This window comes from Peromyscus eremicus, chromosome 8a (assembly GCF_949786415.1).
Source record: "Peromyscus eremicus chromosome 8a, PerEre_H2_v1, whole genome shotgun sequence".
In the NCBI taxonomy this organism is placed as follows: domain Eukaryota; kingdom Metazoa; phylum Chordata; class Mammalia; order Rodentia; family Cricetidae; genus Peromyscus; species Peromyscus eremicus.
Window position 1 is genome coordinate 92,498,461 of NC_081423.1, and position 17,529 is coordinate 92,515,989.

A 17,529-nucleotide genomic window follows, 5' to 3' on the forward strand; every position below is an offset into this window, starting at 1 on the left:
TTATAGCTTCTGCTTCAGGTCTTGCCTCCAGGCTCCTGCTTTGAGTTCCCACTCTGTGTTCCCTCAGTGGTGGGATGTGACCTGAGAACTGTAAGCTTTTGGTCATGGTATTTATCCCTGTGATAGAGGGAAACAAATATAGTGGCTCAGAGAGGGGCTTATTTTTTCTTTTTCTAATGCTCTCAGATGCAAGTACTGCTGTAGATCTACCCTTTCCTTAGAATTTGCAAATTATTGTAGTTTAAATCTAATATTTTTTTTTCTTGTGTAGTACCTAGTAGCCCAATTTGTGTAGGGAAATCAGGATCAATGTTTATTTCTTCTATTCACAGCTAATAGTTTTCAGACTAATGAATTAGGAAGTGTTCTCCTATGAGGGTCAGTTGGCATGTTATTCATTTTAGGGTGGCTTTAATGATCTCATATATTTTACAACAACAGAGAGAGCATAAAGTGCAGACACAAAACAGACACCCTTGATACATTTCAATCTGCAGTGATACATTGTGTGCCCTAATACACTTGCCTGGAGATCGGAGGACAGAGCCAGCCACTAGATTTGACATAGAGGCCGGACAGTGGTGGCACACATTCTTAATCTTATCACTTGGGAGGCAGAGATCTATCTGGATCTCTGTGAGTTCAAGGCCACACTGGAAACAGAGCCAGGCAGTGGTGGCACACATCTTTAATCCCAGGACTGGGAAGCACACACGCCTTTAATCCCAGGAAGATTAAAGGGCAGAGAAAGGTATATAAGGTGTGAGGAAATAGGAACTAAAGCAGTTCAGCTGAGACCCTTTCGGGTGAAGACTCAGAGGATTTCAGTCAGAGGATGAGGTAATAGGTGGTGTCTGTGGCTTGCTCTGCTTCTCTGATCTTTCAGCCTTTATCCTCATATCTGGCTCTGGTTTTTTTTTATTTATTTTTATTTATTTTTTATTAAAAGACCATCTAAGATTCAAACAACCTCAATCCATTGTAGCTATTCTTTTTATTACTATACAACTTGTCTCCACTTTGACCAGGAGAGATTTATTTAGGTTGCTTCATGAGTGCTTTGATAAGAAACTTATATTCTTTTATCGGGTCTTTATCCTAAGGTAGGATACCAGCCAAATCTAAACCATATCTGAAAAACAGTCATCTCTACAGGGATCTCTGGTTCTTTCTAATGGGAATGAATATTTGGACATCACAATCTTGTCTGCAGGTGTCATCATTGCTAATGGAATAGCTTCTCAGTGGACGATCTCAGGAAATAAGTAACGTGTGTGCGTGCATGCATGCATGCATGTGTATGTGCATGTGCGTGTACATGTGTATGTGCATATGTGTGTGTATGTGCATATGTGTGTGTGTGTGTGTGTGTGTGTGTGTGTGTGTGTGTACATGAACATGTGCCTACGTGTGGAGGCCAGAGGTTGATGCCAGGGGTCCACCTCTATCACTCTTTACCTTTTTTTGGAGACAGGGTCCCTCCTTGAACCTGCAGCTCATTGATTCAGTTAGACTACCTGGCCAGTGAGCCCCAAGGGTCCTCTTGTTCCTGCCTTTCCAGAACTTGGATTATAAATGTTGGTCATTGTGTTAAACTCTTTTCTTGAGTTCTGGGAATCAATTTCAGGATTTCACACTTTCAGGACAAACACTTTGCTGTCTGAAGCTCCTCCCTAGCCCCTAGACTTGTTTTTTTTCCCCCCAGTCTTTTTAAAAATTTTATTTTGTATTTTTTTTTTTTACTTAAAAAAAGTTTTTCCTTTCTTTTACATACCAAACCTTGTTTCTCCCCCCTCCTCTTCTCCTGCTCCCCTCATCTATGCCCATCCTACCCCCATCCCTTCCTCATAGAGGGTAAGGCCTCCCTTGGGTAGTCAACACAGGCTGTCATATCAAGTTGGAGCTGGACCTAGTCCCATCCCTCCTGACTTGTTTTTAAAGATTATAAACCAATAGTTGTGTTGATACCATTAATTCAAATTTAGGAGAATTTACAGTTTTTACCTTAATTCCTCTAATATCAACTCCCCATCTTATTTCTCCTGCTCCAGAAATTAAGTTTTTTTTTTTTTTTAGATAGCAGAAATTGTGGAGTTAGAATATCGTATAAGAATCCATGTCATTTAGCTACATTACCTACATTCTATAACCCTGGAAATGATACCAGTGTTGTTTTCAGCAATAAGATTCCAAAAAAGCTACAGGGAGCTATTTCTTATATAGTTGTCTGACTTCATCAATTGCAGTGTTATAGTGTTCCCCTCCTGACATTGCAAGAAATTTATTGTGTTTCAAAGTTATCCAGGTAGCTTCGTTACAATGGTTATGGTTATCTTCCAACTAATTATAGATTTAGGACCATTTATTTTATCTTATAGTATCTATGCATTGCATTAAAATAATGAGATTTAAGTTGAGTGTGATGGTTTATAACTGCAATCTAAGCATAGTGAGGCTGAGGCAGAAGAATCTTCAGCTTGAGGTCAGCCTGGGTTACATAGTGAAAGTCTCTCAAAAACAAAACAATTAAAAAAAATCTAGGCTGTGTAATCATGTAAAATCCAACTGCTTAGATCATAGTTCAGTAGATAATCTCGGTGTCATTCAGTCAGACTCCTAAAAGAAACTGAGTAAGTGCTATGAAAAGTCTGTAAGGCTGGTGCATATGCATTTTTTTATTACTCAGTTGTAGCTTCATGATACCTTTTGTCATCTTGGTAGTTAACTTGTACACACGGGGAGAAGGAGCCTAACTGAAAAATTGTTTCCATTGGATTGGCCTGTGGACGTATCTGTAGGGGTATTTTCTTGATTGCTAATCTTTGTAGAAGGGTCCAGCCCACTGTGAGCAGTGTCATCCCTCAGGTAGGTAGACCTAGGTTATATAAAAATGGTAGCTGAACAAGCCAGGGGGAGCAAGCCAGTAAGAACTTTCATTCATGAAGGAAGTTCCTTTATGGTTTCTGTTTCAGTTCCTGACTCAGCTTCCCTCAGTGAGGGACTGTGACCTGAAATGTCAGCCAAAGAAATCCTTCCCTCTTCCAAGCTGTTTTGGGTCCATGCTTTTATTACAGTAGCAGAAAACTAAGACAGGCTCCCAGGGGTGGGATTGTTGGGTGAAATAGGGCATATATAAATACACATGTAATTTTATAATAAATTACTAGTTTCACCTTCATATTTCACTCCAACCAGAAACACTACAGATGGCTAATTTCCTTATAACTTGTGTACGGTGTATGTTTTCACATTTGGCTTTTGACAAATAAGTCAGAATAGATAGCTTGTTTATCGGTCTGTGTTTATTAGATTGAAAATTTCATGTTCTGTTATTAAACTACTTTAATCCTAGAGGGCCCACAATATATTTTATTATTGATGGGTCTAACCCTCTGCCCTCACTATCTTATTGACCTTTATTATTGTGTTCTTTGCTATTGTTATTTGTTTCTCAAAAGACCTTAACAATAAACTTATAAAGTTTGGTCACAGAGAAAACCTGATAGTTTTTTTTTCAGAGATTATATAAATTTAGAATAAATGGGCATCTTGATTGATGTATAAGAAAAATTGTATCTTTATAGTTTTAAAAATTAGAGATAATGTATTATCATAGAATACTTGCTGTAGGACTGGCAAAATGACTCAGTAGGTAAAGGTGCCTGTCAGTAATCCTGATGACTTGAGTTTAATCCTTTGAATCCACATGAAGGAAGAAGAAACCTTACTTCTGCAAGTTGTTCTCTGACCTCCACGTGCACACCATGATATGTGTTCATGTGTGCACATGGACACATGTATATATATACACACACACACACACAAATAAATTCAAAAAATTAAACATTATTTAAAAATACTTGTTTTTACTCCAGTTTTAATAGCTGAAAATTTAACCTGTTTATCTAGTACATTGACCCACTGAAGACATATACCCATAGGTTTAGCTTATTTCTTAATTATGTTTTTTGTTAATAAGTTATATGTAAGCAAGTTTTTCTATATAAATTACATTACTAACTGGGTAGATAGCCATGGCACACTTATTAATACCTTATGGTTGAGTTTTCTTTTAATTTACTGTCTGGATCATGTTTTGTGGCTTTATGGTAGAGTGGACACATATGTGGCTTTAAAGGAAGTCTACTGTTCATGCTTTTCCTGCATCCTCAGTGAGATAACTAATGAGCTATAGTTGAAATAACATGGCAGTGTGTCAGTTGGAATTTTGATTGCTGCTTGTGAGCTTGCTCTAAGGAATATTGAGTATTCCTATCTCAGAGTTAACTTGTCACTGGAGCTGTGTGGTCTGGCTGTGATAAACTGGATTTACCACCTTTAAGATCCCATCCCCAATTCTAGTGCTGAATCTTGCTGTGTGGCTTTTCTTGGGGAGATGAAACAAACATCCATTTAACTCAGACATGGCACCAGTGACGGACCAAAGAAATGAGACTACACAAATTTAGGGAACTTATGAGTGTATTAGAACTGCCTTTTGGTTGACTCAAATTCAGCTGCATCACTGAAAAGCTCTGTCCAGCATAGGTAACAACACATGAAAGTTGAATTTCTGGAGCTTCCTGCATGACTTGCAGGGAGCATTACAGGTCAGAGAGCTCTCCTGCAGGCAGCTCAACCAGTAGTAGAGTTTCTTCTGCCCAGCAATTATTATTGTTCATGTGGCCTTTAAGAATTGGTATTGTGAATCTTGTAAGTTTCAGGAGCTTTTTCAGACTTGTAAATTTATTTTATGAGTCCCATGAGCCTCTCTCCTCCCTTTATGAGGTAATTTTTCAATACAAAAGAGTTGACACACAAGTACATAATATTTATTTTTTATTTTTTTCAGTATTAATAATATATTTGGGTCTACAAACTATGTTAGAATAGATAGATAGATGATAGTTAGGAGATAGATAAACAGACAACAGACAGACATGAATTAATAGATGTAAATCAATTATTGATGGATCAGTACATAGATGATAGATGGATAAGTGAGTACTACTAGATAGATAAATAACAGTTGATGGATAAATGAATCAATAGATTATAAAGGATATAAGTGATAGATGACAAGTTGATAATAGATATATAGATAATAGATATATAGGTGGTAGATAATTGATTGACAGGTGTATGTATAGATAGATAGAGGATAGATAGATAGATAGATGGATAGATAGATAGATAGATAGATAGATAGATAGATAGATAGATTGCTGTGGGATGTTCTGTGTGGCAAATGTGTTGCTCTGATTGGTTAGTAAATAAAACACTGATTGGCCAATAGTCAGGAAGGAGGAAGTATAGGTGGGACAAGGAGGAGAAGAATTCTGGGATGTGGAAGGCTGAGTCAGGAGTCACTGCCAGCCGCCACCATGACAAGCAGCATGTGAAGATGCCGGTAAGCCATGAGCCACGTGGCAAGGCATAGATTTATGGAATGGATTAATTTAAGCTGTAAGAACAGTTAGCAAGAAGCCTGCCACGGCCATACAGTTTGTAAGCAACATAAGTCTCTGTGTTTACTTGGTTGGTTCTGAGCGGCTGTGGGACTGGCAGGTGACAAAGATTTGTCCTGACTGTGGGCAAGGCAGGAAAACTCTAGCTACAATAGATGCCTTCTATAGATTCCTGTTGTCAAGGAAGTCAAATCTAGTCTTTCAAGCATAGTCTATACTCATTTTCAAAGTCATTATTTTCTCACCTCTTCAGTTGTTTCTTTCACTATTATTTTATTAATTAATTAATTTGACATCCCAACCACAGCCTCCTCTCCTCCCACTCCCTCCCCCTCTTCCCCTCAATCCATCCCTCTTCTGTAATCACTTAGGAAGGGGCAGGCCTCCAATGGGCTTTAGCAAAGCATGGTATATCAAGCTGCCGTAAGACCAAGCACCTCCTCCTGTATTCAGGTTGGGCAAAACTATCTAGCATGAGGAATAGTTTCCCAAGAGCCAGTCAAAGCACTGGGGACAACCCTTGCTCCCAGGAGTCCCACATATAGACCAAGCTACCCAACTGTGACATATATGCAGAGGACCTAGGTTGGTCCCATGCAGGCTCCTTGGTTCAGACTCTGTGAGCTCCCATCTCTACTATTTTTAAGTTTCTATCCAGACTCCTTCCAAGGAAAGAGAGCACACTTGTCTTTATCATCGTTTTGGACCCCTTGTGCCTTGCACTGTGACATAGGTAATCAATGCACATTTTTAATGCATGTGTATGTTTGTGTGTGCATATATTGTATGTTATGTGTATGTTGACATATGTCATGGTTGCATGTGTGTGCGAGCACGCATGCGCATGTGTATGTAGCAGTTGGAGGATAACCTCAGAAGTCATCTTCAAGAATGCCTTCACCTCTTTTATTTATTTATTTTTGTTTTTTAATCTTTATTTTTTTTAAATTTTATTTAATTGCCTTTTAAAATTTATTTTACATACTGACCTCAGTTTCCTCTCCCTTCTCTCCTCCCATTCCCCACTCCTTTGACTCCCATCCACTCACCTCCCCATCCACTCCTCCTCTGTCTCCATTCAGAAAGGGGTAGGACGCCTATGGACTTGAACAAGGTATCAAGCAGAGGTAGGACTGAGCTCCTGCCCCTGCATCAAGGCTATGTACTCACTCATAAGTGGATTTTAGGAGTAAAGTACAGGATGACCAACCTGTAATCCACAGCCACAGAGAGGCTGTAGATAACAAAGAGAGACCAAAAAGGGATGCATGGATTTCCCTGGGAAGGGCAAATAGATCTCCTGGGTAAACTGAGGAGGTGGGTAGGGGAATAGGAACTTGAGGGAACAGATTGGATGGGCTGGGTGTGAGAGGGTATTTCAGGGTTAGGGAGAAATCTGGTGCCAGGGAAACTCCCAGGAATCCACAAGGATGATCCCAGCTAAGATTCCTAGCAATAGTGGAGAGGGTGCCAAACTGGCCTTCTCCTGTAATCAGGTTGGTGACTACCCTAACTGTCATCAAAGGTACTCTATCCAGTAACTGATGGAAGCAGATGAAGAGATCCACAGCCAAGCACTGGGCTGAGCTCCAGGAGTCCCTCTGAAGAAAGGGAGGAGGGATTGTATGAGCCTGAGGGGGCCAAGGTCATGATGGAGGAACCCACAGAGACAGCTGAGCTGAGTTCATGGGAGCTCATGGACTCTGAACCTACAGCTAGGGGGCCTGTGTACGATCAACCTAAGCCCTCTGTATGTGTGTGACAGTTATGTAGCGTGGTCTCTTTGTAAAGCTTCTAGCAATGAGATCAGTATCTGTCCCTGGCACCTAGCTGGCTTTTGGGAACCTATTCCCCATGCTGGATTACCCTGCCTTTACCTCTCCTAAGACAAGATTTCTCTCTCTTGCCTGGAGATCACCAAGTAGCACTTGGAATGCAAGGCATTTTCAGGCATATTTGGGTGATCAAACTCAGGTCCTTATGCTTGCATGCTATGCCAATGCTAGTCATGTGATGAAATCTCTTTTATAGAATTAGAAAATAGTATCTACACCTCAGATTACTGTGATGATGAGTCAATACTTGGAAAACATTTGAGAAGAGTTAGCAATTAGCAAACAATTGCTTTTAATATTGGCTGAATAAATATCAGCACACACACACACACACACACACACACACACATATATATATATCAAATATATATATCATATACAGCATATGCATATGTATACCAAATATTTGGTATATATTATAGTGTATTTAAGAGATTGAGAATACTGATCTCATTCTGAGCAGTACTGGCTGAAGCTGACAATTATCTTCAAACATTACTCCTTTTGGAATGCACAACACCATCATTGTCTTTGGGACATTGAGAGGGAAAGTGTAAAATGAGAGAAAAAAGAAAAAAACATAAATATCAATCTCATTTAAGCCCCTGATTTTGAAGCACTTTATAATATCTAAAATTTTATGTTTTGAGAAATTAATTTTCTCCTTTTCCTCCTCTACCCCATTCCTTCCTCTTTATCCCCAGACTTTTCCTTTTCATTCTGTTTCTTTTTTGCTTTAATTTTAGTTGAGGATATTAAAATGAATGTCTTATGAATAGGTGTTTATTTTTAGACCACTTTTAGTTTTGAAGGAGAAAGGGTAATGTGTAATAAACTTTTAGATTTAATTTTAATTGATGTGATTAATGTCAGTGACAAGTCCTTGGGTTTCATAAAAGTTAGTATTATATTTCATTCTTTGGTGTTTATTTGAGAAACCTTTCAGAAGTTAGAATATAATGGGTGTGGTGAGTGCAATTAATTTTCCACATTTTAATTCATGAGGAGGGACTAAAAGTTAGCTACAGATAATATCTGCAGGAAATGGACATTTTGAAGATGATCCAAAGTAGGATTTATTATACAAATTTTAGTGTTATGTGGAATATGCAGATGGGGAAGACTGTATTATGTAGCACATTTTCTCTTTAATTTTAACCTGTAGTAGTTTATAAGTGATAAGTGATAGGCAAATATTGTGTGTCTTGTATAGCTACTCTGGAAATCAGTACGTAGACTTCTCAGAAAATTGGGAATCAATCTACCTCAAGACCCAATGATACCACTCTTGGACATATACCCAAGGGATGCTCAATCATACTACAAGGACACATGCTCAACTATGTTCATAGCAGCATTATTCATAATAGCCAGAACCTGGAAGCAACCTAAATGCCTCTCAACCAAAGAATGGATAAAGAAAATATGGTACATATTATACACAATGGAGTATTACTCAGCTGTAAAAAACAAGGACATCATGAAATTTGCAGGCAAATGGATCGAATTAGAAAATATCATTCTGAGTGAGGTAACCCAGACTCAGAAAGACAAACATGGTCTGTACTCACTCATAAGTGGATACTAGATGTAAAGCAAAAGATAATCAGATCACAACCCACAGCTCCAGAGAATCTAGAAAACAAGGAGGACCCTAAGACAGACATATGGATCACCTTGGGAAGGAGAAACAGAGGAGATTTCCATGAGTAAACTGGGGATGGGGGAGCAATAGAAGGGAGTGGATAGGGAATGAGAATATGAGGGAACAGGATGATCGGTGAGCTGGGGGAGGGACTGAGTGGGAGTGGGAGAGCAATGAAAGAGATATCTTGGTAGAAGGAGACATTATGGGACAATGGAGAAACCCGGTGCTAGGGAAATTCCCAAGAATCCATAAGGATGACTCCAGATTAGACTACTAGCAATAGTGGTGAGGATGCCTGAACTGGCCTACCCTGGTAATTAGATTGGTGAATACCCTAACTATCATCATAGAGCCTTCACTCAGTAGCTGATGGAAGCAGATGGAGAGATCCACAACCAAGCAGCAGTCTGAGCTCCGGCAGTCCAGTCAAAGAGAGGGAAGAAGGATTATATGAGCAAGTGAGGTGGGGTCAAGATCATGATGGGGAAATCTACAGAGACAACTGAACCAAGCTCATAGGAACTCACAAACTTTAGACTGACAGCTGTGGAACCTGCATGGGACCAGACTAGACCCTTTGCATACAGGAGATGTGGTTTTTATGCCTTATATACCTTTCTGCTTTCTGCCATCACTTCCTGGAATTAAAGGCTCACTTCCTGGTATTAAAGGCGTGAGTCACCATGCCTGGCTGTTTCCAGTGTGGCTTTAAACTCACAGAGATCTGGATCGATCTCTGCCTCCCAAGTGATAGGATCAAAGGCGTGTGTGCCACCATTTTCTGGCCTCTATGTCTATCTAGTGGCTGTTCCGTCCTCTGACCCCAGATAAGTTTATTAGGATGTACAATATATTAGGGGACACAATATATCACCACAAGGGATAGATCCTGATTCCAAGATGTTAGAGATGCCAGAGCAGTGGGATATCCACCAAAGAGAGCTACTAACAGAGAGTACAACCAGTCCAGGAGGAAGAAGTGTGTTGCCGTCAAGAAAGCTGAAAGGAGTTGGAGACCTGAAGAGCATTTTGACATCAGACATGAGATGCAGAGTTTGGAGTTTGCCCAGCTGGTTTTCAGCCTAGCTTTGGTCTTTTATTTCCTCAATATGTTCCCTTCCTTACGTTTTAGAATGGTATTGTATATCCTGTGCCATTGTATGTTGGCAGTATGTGATTTGTTTTTTGATTTTGATTTTACAGGAGATTACAGTTGAGAGAGTACGTGAATCTCAGAAGAGACTTTGAACTTTATTGTATGAGACTATGGGAACTTTTGAAGTTGTACTGAATGCATTTTGGGGGGCCAGGGAGTCAAATGTGGTGGTTTGAAAGAAAAAGGACCCCAAAGGGAGTGGCATTGTTAGGAGGTATGGCCTTGTTTGAGGAAGTGTGTCTCTGTGGATGCAGTCTTTGAGGTCTCATGTATGCTCAAGCCACATTCAGTGTCCCAGTCCACTTCCTGTTGCCAGCAAGCCAAGACGCAGGACAGTCAGATACTTCTCCAGCACTATGTCTGCCTGCCTGCCACCCTGTCACACCATGATGATAATGGACTAAACCTCTGAAAATGTAAGCTACCCCAATTAAATGCATTTCCTTTATAAGAGTTGCTGTGATCCCATCTAAGACTTGTAGCAATAGTGGAGAGGGTGCCTGAAATCAGATTTGCGACTACCCTAACTGTCATTGTAGAACCCACATTCTGTAAGTAATGGAAGTAGATGCAGAGACCCCCAGCCAAACACTGGGCTGAGCTCCTGGAGTTCAGGTGAAGAGAAGGAGGAGGGATTATAGGAGCAAGGAGAGTCAAGACCATGTTGGGGAAAACCACAGAGACAGCTGACCCTAGCTAGTGGAAGCTCATGGACTCTGGCCTGACAGCTCGGGAACCTTCATGGGACCAAACTAGGCCCTCTGAATGTGGGTGACAGTTCTGTGGCTTAATCTGTTTGTGGGGCCCCTGACAGTGGGACCAGGACTTATCCTGGGTACATGAACTGGCTGTTTGGAGCCCTTTCCTAATGGTGGGATATCTTGCACAACCTTGATTCAGGATGGGTGGGTGGGTGGCCCTAGTCTTGACCCAACGTGGTATGCCAGCCTGTGTTGACTCCCAAAGGGAGGCCTTACCTCCTATGAGGAATGGATGGGGGGTGGGGTGAGGGGGATGTGCGGGGAGTGGGAGAAGGGGTGGGAGGCAGAACTGTGGTTGGTATGTAAAATGAAAAAAAAATTTTAAATAAAAAAATAGATTCTTCTTACTCAAAAAAGAGTTGTTGTGGTCATGGTGTTTCTTCACAGCAATGGAAATCCTAAGATACTTGCACAACCCAGATTTCATTTAGCTTTCCAGATCTCCCTGGAGATTCTCTATCTCTACTTCTCAGATGCAGGGCATGCAGGCAGTAGCCACACCTGCACAGCTTTTATGTGGTTTCTAGGTAGGGGTCCACTCTGGTTCCCACCCTTACATGGCACATGCTTTATTCACTGAGTCATCTCCTCAGCTCATTTTTTCTTTTACTTCTTCCCTCCCTTTCTTCCCACTTCCCTCCCTTCTGCCTCCTCCTCCTGCCTCTCCAGTCTTATGCATCATAGGCTTGTCTCAAACTTGCTATGGTCAAGGATGACCTTGAACTCCTGATCCTCCTGCCTCTACCAATCAGGTGCTGGCTTTACAGATGTGTGCCAATATACCTGGTTTATATGTAGCATTGTGGATAAAATGGTTCCTGGTACACAGTAAGCATTAATAATCAAGTCATCATTATAAATATTTACATATAATTTGGAATCTGCCTATTTATGGTGTCCTAGTTTGCCTTTTCCATATAGAAAAGCAATCGTGGAGAAAAGGATTTATTTCAGCTTACATTTCCAAGGTCATAGTCTATCATCACCAAAAGTCAGAGCAGAAACTCTACTGGCTTGCTCACTGGCTTATGGTCAGGTAGCTTCCTTATACAGTCTATATCCACCTGCATAGGGTTGGTGCTGCCCATGATGGGCTGGGCCCTCCTGCGTCAATTATTAGCTAAGACAATCTCTCATAGACATGGCAATAGGCCAATCTGCTAAACACAATTTTTCACTTGAGGTCCCTCCTTTCCGGGGGAATCTAGGTTGTGTCATGTAGATAACCACTACACATGGATTACCCAGTGTGAATGTGAGTTGCTTCTTTTATCCCTTTAGGTTTTATAGTTTTTAAGTTCAAATTTCAGTGTGGATATCTTCATGTGTCAGACAGAGAACATTTGTTAATATTGGTTCTAGAGTAAGCCTCTCACTTTAAAATGCTCAGAAGGGTTATATAATTTCTTGAGGACATGGTAAGTTGCTTGCCTGGAACTAGATGATGGGCCTTGGAATTTCTGCCCTGAGGAGTATCAGATTGTAATGTTGTGAACATGAAGAGGGATGACACATTTAATTCATGACTCTTAAGTAAATGCAGAAAAATCAATACCTTGAAATGCTTTTAAAGATACTGGTTCTGTAATCTCAAAGGAACTCACGAACTTTAGACTGACAGCTGTGGAACCTGCGTGGGACGGGCTAGGCCCTCTGCATACAGGAGACAGTTGTGTAGCTGGGTCTGTTTGAGGGGCCCCTGGCAGTGTGTTCAGGATCTATCCCTGGTGCATGAGCGCGCTCTCTGGATCCCATTACCTATGGTCAGACACCTTGCTCACCCCTGATAGATTGGGGAGGGGCTTGGTCCTGCCTCAACTGAATGCACCAGGCTTAGCTGTCCTCTCATGGAAGAACTTACCCTGTTGGAGGAGGGGAGGAGGAGTGAGGGGGAAAAGGTGTGTGTGGGAGCAGGAGGAGAGATGAGAGATGAGAGGGGGGAATCTGTGGTTGGTATGTAAAATGAATAAAAAATAAATAAAAGTTAGAAAAAAAAGATGTTGGTTCTGGAAATAGTTGGGAAATAACAATTTGGCTTCCTAGGTTTTGATCTTAATTTAGATATTTTGCTAATGTTAAAGTGAAAATCAGAAAATTCTTATTTTGGCTTTACTGTAATTTCATGTCTTTTAGCATAGGGTCTACATACTCTGGGTCTTTTTTGAGTGACCTGAGAAATCCTTTTAGAACACACACGTGGGTATTGGGTAGTTGGATGTCCCTTTGCTTGAACCCTAGGAAGCAGTTAAGTTTGGGGAATAAACATGGCCCTTGTTTGAAGCTTGTTTTGGATTTAGAAGCCATTCTGCCACAGATGAGTTCAGAGATGATGGCAGTAAACTAAATATTGGAAATGTGGGCAGAATTTGAGCTTCTGAATAAACTTTAAATTGGAAAACATAAAATTAAATTAGACGTAGGTAGACTGCCCTCACGACCTCGGTTCTGGATGCCTCAGTTATCATTTCACAGTCTGGGCTTTATTGGATGTGCAAGGTTGAGAAGTCAGGACCCATAAGATATTGTCAGAATTCCCAGGCAGAGTCTCGCCCTAAACAGTTGGTTCTTTAGAAAAAGAGAACTTTCTATTTGTTTTGAAATTTCTGCATCTGTGAAACCAAGGTGGGGAATCTGGTCTCTCTTCCCTTCTCCATCTTCAACCCCATCTGCGTTCTGTGTTTCTTTAGGATGAATTCTATATGAGGTAAACCCCAGGGCAGAAGGGGCTGCTTCAAAGCAAACGAGGCCCTTAATTTATGATAAAAAGAAGAGTGGTTGTTAAGGCTTTATTGGATTACAATAAAGGCTCCTAGCCCTGGGAGCCTGCGGTCTGCTTCCCGACATCATTGGGGGAGCTTGAAGTCATAACCACAGATTATAGCAACAAGCTTCCAAATTTCCATATCCTAAGCAAAGATGCTGCCTTCCTGGAGCTCGGGTGGAACTGCATGCTCTGTGATTTCAGGATATGTATTGGAAAGTTCTCTGCTTGGATATCGCTTCAGGAGGGCTATGATTCTGCAATCACCTCTGTGGTCACAGCTCCAACAATGCTTACAGAGAGGAATGGGAAGGACAAAGAAAAACATAATAAAACCAGAGTGAGCAAAAGATGCGTGTTGTACCTCCCTCCATCCTGTCCTGAATGCTTTCATTAATGTTCTTTAAAGTTCAGTAAAAGTTCTTACAAGGCCATCCCGGGATACAGCAGAGGTGAAAGTGGATCTGCTAGGTCTGCCTCTCTTTATTACAAAGTTCAATTTTGTCATCCACATAGACTAAACCTACTGTCTGTCATGGTATAGCCTGTGCGTATCCTGTCTATATAACATGCGTGCACACACATACACACACATAAAATCTGAACATACATATATGAAAGAACACATATACATTATAGTACATGTATATTTAATATGTGTGTGTTTATATGTATACACATACATATGTAAGTATATTTGTACTAATACATACTAGTATCAATGTGTTTATGCTACATGCATAAATGTATATATATAATCACTAGATATATTAACTAAATTTATTTTTTGTTTGTTTTTCTTTTTATTTTAAATTTAATTTTCTTTCATATATTACATTCTGACCACAATTTCCCTTCTTGCCTCTCCTCCCAGTCCCTCCCTCCCACCTCCCCTTTCCCCCAGATTCACTTCTCCTCCATTTCCATTCAGAAAAGGGCAGGCCTCCCAGGTATATCAACCAAACATGGCATATCAAGTTGTAATAAGATTAGGCACATCCCCTCGCATTAAGGCTGGATGATGTAACCCAGTAGGAAGAAAAGGGTTCTAAAAGAAGGCAAAAGAGTTAGAGACAGTCCCCACACCCACTGTTAGGAGTCCCTCGAGAAGACCAAGCTACACAACTGTAACATATAGGCAGAGGGCCATGTCGGTCCCATGCAGGCTCCCTGGTTGTCAGTTCAGTCTCTGTGAGCCCCTATGAGCCCAGGTTAGCTGGTTCTGTGAGTTTTCTTGTGGTGTCCTTGACCCCTCGGGCTCCTACAATTTTTCTTCCTCCTCTTCTGCAAGATTCCCTGAGCTCTGCCTAATTTTGGCTGTGGGATTCTGCGTCTGCTTCCATCAGTTGCTGGATGAAGCCTCTCTGATGATGATTATGCTAGGCTCGGGTCTATGAGTAAAGCAGAGTGTTTCTTGTTTCCTAGTCATGTTTGGTTCTATCCTAGATCTCTGGGCTATCCAGTCTCTGGTTCCTGGCCACCCTGTGTCAGGCATGGGCTCCCTCTCATGGCATGGGTCTCAAGCTGGCATGTACAAACACATATTGACCTGGAAGTCAGACCATATTGTATCATTATGGAAATTAAGGAGGAAATAGAACACATAAGTAAATGCACCTGAATTTGGGGCTTAGCTCTTAAATACCCCCCCAGTGGCGAAGTACTGAAGGCTTGGTTGATAGTTTACGGCACCACAGAGGCAATTCAAACTTTGGGAGGTGGGGCCTAGCAGAAGGAAGTGAAGTCATTGAGTGCAAGCCTGTGAAGGGGATCACAGGACCTCAACGCTTCCTTCCTCTTTGTTCCTTACTTCCTGGCTGCCATTAGGGGGCAGCTTTGCTCTTTCAGGGGCTCCCCACATGATCTGCTTTGCCACAGGACCAAAGCAACTGGGCCACAGGACTGACTGTGGGATATACTTCTGAAACCATGAGACAAAAATGCATTTTTTTCCCTTACAAGTCAATTATCTCAGGTGTTTTCACATAACAATTCAAAACCAACAGTTATTTTTTCTTATAAGAGGCATTTGATTGAACAGATAAAGAAAAACGATATCAATTTGACTTCATTTCTTTCTCAGGTTATATATGTATGTATGTATGTATGTATGCATGCATGCCTATATGTATATATGCATGTGTTTTGTGTATGTGTGTGTTTGTATGATCACATGTATGCACATGTATGTGGAGACTAGAAGTTCCATATGTTTGGAGGTCAATGTCAGGCATTTTTCTCTATCAGTTTCTACCATATTTTTTTTGTGACAGAATTTCTTACTTGACCTGTGTCTTACCTGGTCAATGAGGCCCTGGTGCCCCTGTCTCTGTTCCTGGGTGCTGGCCAGAGAAACCCTAGCACCTTCCTGTTACTGCTTCTCCCTAAGATTGGACTGCAGACTTGGCTTTTACATATGTTTTAGGGATCTGGACTCAGGTTCTCATGCTGTTCCTCGACTACTTTACCCACTGAACCATCTCTGCAGTCTTCCCCTCCCCATCTGTCATGTGTTTAATAACATGAGAGCAAAGCCCAGAGCATCTCAGTCATTACACTAAAGCTGCAGCCTGCCCTGCCTTTTACCATCCGGCCTCAGAACTATCCCAGCATTACAGACGTACTTTTCCTCACTTTTCACGCTTGTAGACAATAATGCTGATCTCTTCGGGAAGGGGAGTCTGTGCCTGAAAAGATGGGGCTTGTCTTCTGTGTGGTCTGATGGCAGTTTCGGTTTTAAACTTCCACTTCTGAATAGGAGAACATTTGAAGGTTCCAGTGGTTGGTTAGGCTATCCTTTTGTAAAAGGCATATGCCACAGAAAACTCGGAAGTACCTATCAGGGAGTAGGTTATGTCACAGCTAGGGAAATCCAGAAGACCCTGAGGATGCTTTCTCAGTGTATCTCAACAATGTCACCACTAGTCCCCTGAAACAGGGTGAAGCACCTCTGGTTTTGTCCACTGGTTGGCCCTGCCCCCTCCCACTTCCCTTTCACCCCTCACTTTATTGACTCTGGCTTGCCTCACTGTATGTGCCCAGACGGTGGTTGAGAGCTCGGGCATGACACAGCCGTGCCGACACTTTGAAGGGGTGGCTTGGCTCTGGCTCCCTTGGCAGGTTGCTGCCTTGTACCGGGAGAACAACAGCTCTCAGTAACAGCTGCTACTCAGCCTGGTCTGGAATGTGAGGACACTGGGGATGATTCGAAGCCAGAAGTCCTACAGCCCTCAGATGACAAAGGGAAATAAATACGCGTTGCCTTAAGCCACTAACACATTGGAGTTGCTTATTGCCGCAGGAAAGGCTGACTAATTTTAGAACCCAATGTCCTTCCGTGTCTCCATTCTTGTCGCTGCCAGTGAGGCTGCTTCCTAAAGCTCATTTTCCTCATGGTTGGAGAAAGGCTGTGGCAGATTCAAGTCACCTCCAGATGTGACAACCGCCCGAGGCAGAAAAGGGGCCACCTCATTCTGTGTTTGCCTAAGACTAGAGACGCACTTTGCACAAGTCCCATGGGTCCTCTGTCATGCCACTGAGAAGTGGGTCACAGGTCTGCCCTCTAGACTTCGTCATTGGCAGGGAGTGCCTTGTCAGCTATGACAGATCTATGTCAATCAAGGTCAACCCCTGGGGGTGGGGGGAGGAGCTGGGGCTGTTTTTAAATCACATCTGTGGGGGTGGGATGGGCGTGGCAATAGTTAGATACCTAATCAAAACCAGGCCTTTGAAAAGGAGAAAAATGAAAGTTGAAAAGCAAGTCTGATGTTTCCTACACTCACTTCTGTGACTTCCTGGTGTCTTTCCTCTCTCTCCTGGTTCCCTGAGGTCCTGGCTTATCTTCTCTGCTGCCTCCATCCTTTTCCTTTTCCTTTTCCTTTTCCTTTTCCTTTTCCTTTT

At 41.7% G+C, this 17,529-nt stretch overlaps 1 long non-coding RNA gene across 2 annotated transcripts; it reads right to left on the reverse strand.

Moving 5' to 3' along the window:
* Nucleotides 1-13,640: 13,640 nt before the first annotated feature.
* On the reverse strand, nucleotides 13,641-17,512 carry LOC131916446 (uncharacterized). Of its 2 annotated transcripts, none has more exons than XR_009380544.1 (3): nucleotides 17,412-17,512; nucleotides 16,635-16,850; nucleotides 13,641-13,921 (listed from the first exon to the last, which is right to left on the reverse strand). It is a non-coding gene; the product is annotated as an uncharacterized LOC131916446 (long non-coding RNA). The 2 variants fall into 2 exon arrangements; XR_009380545.1 differs by having other exon boundaries at nucleotides 16,635-16,858.
* Nucleotides 17,513-17,529: the final 17 nt, after the last annotated feature.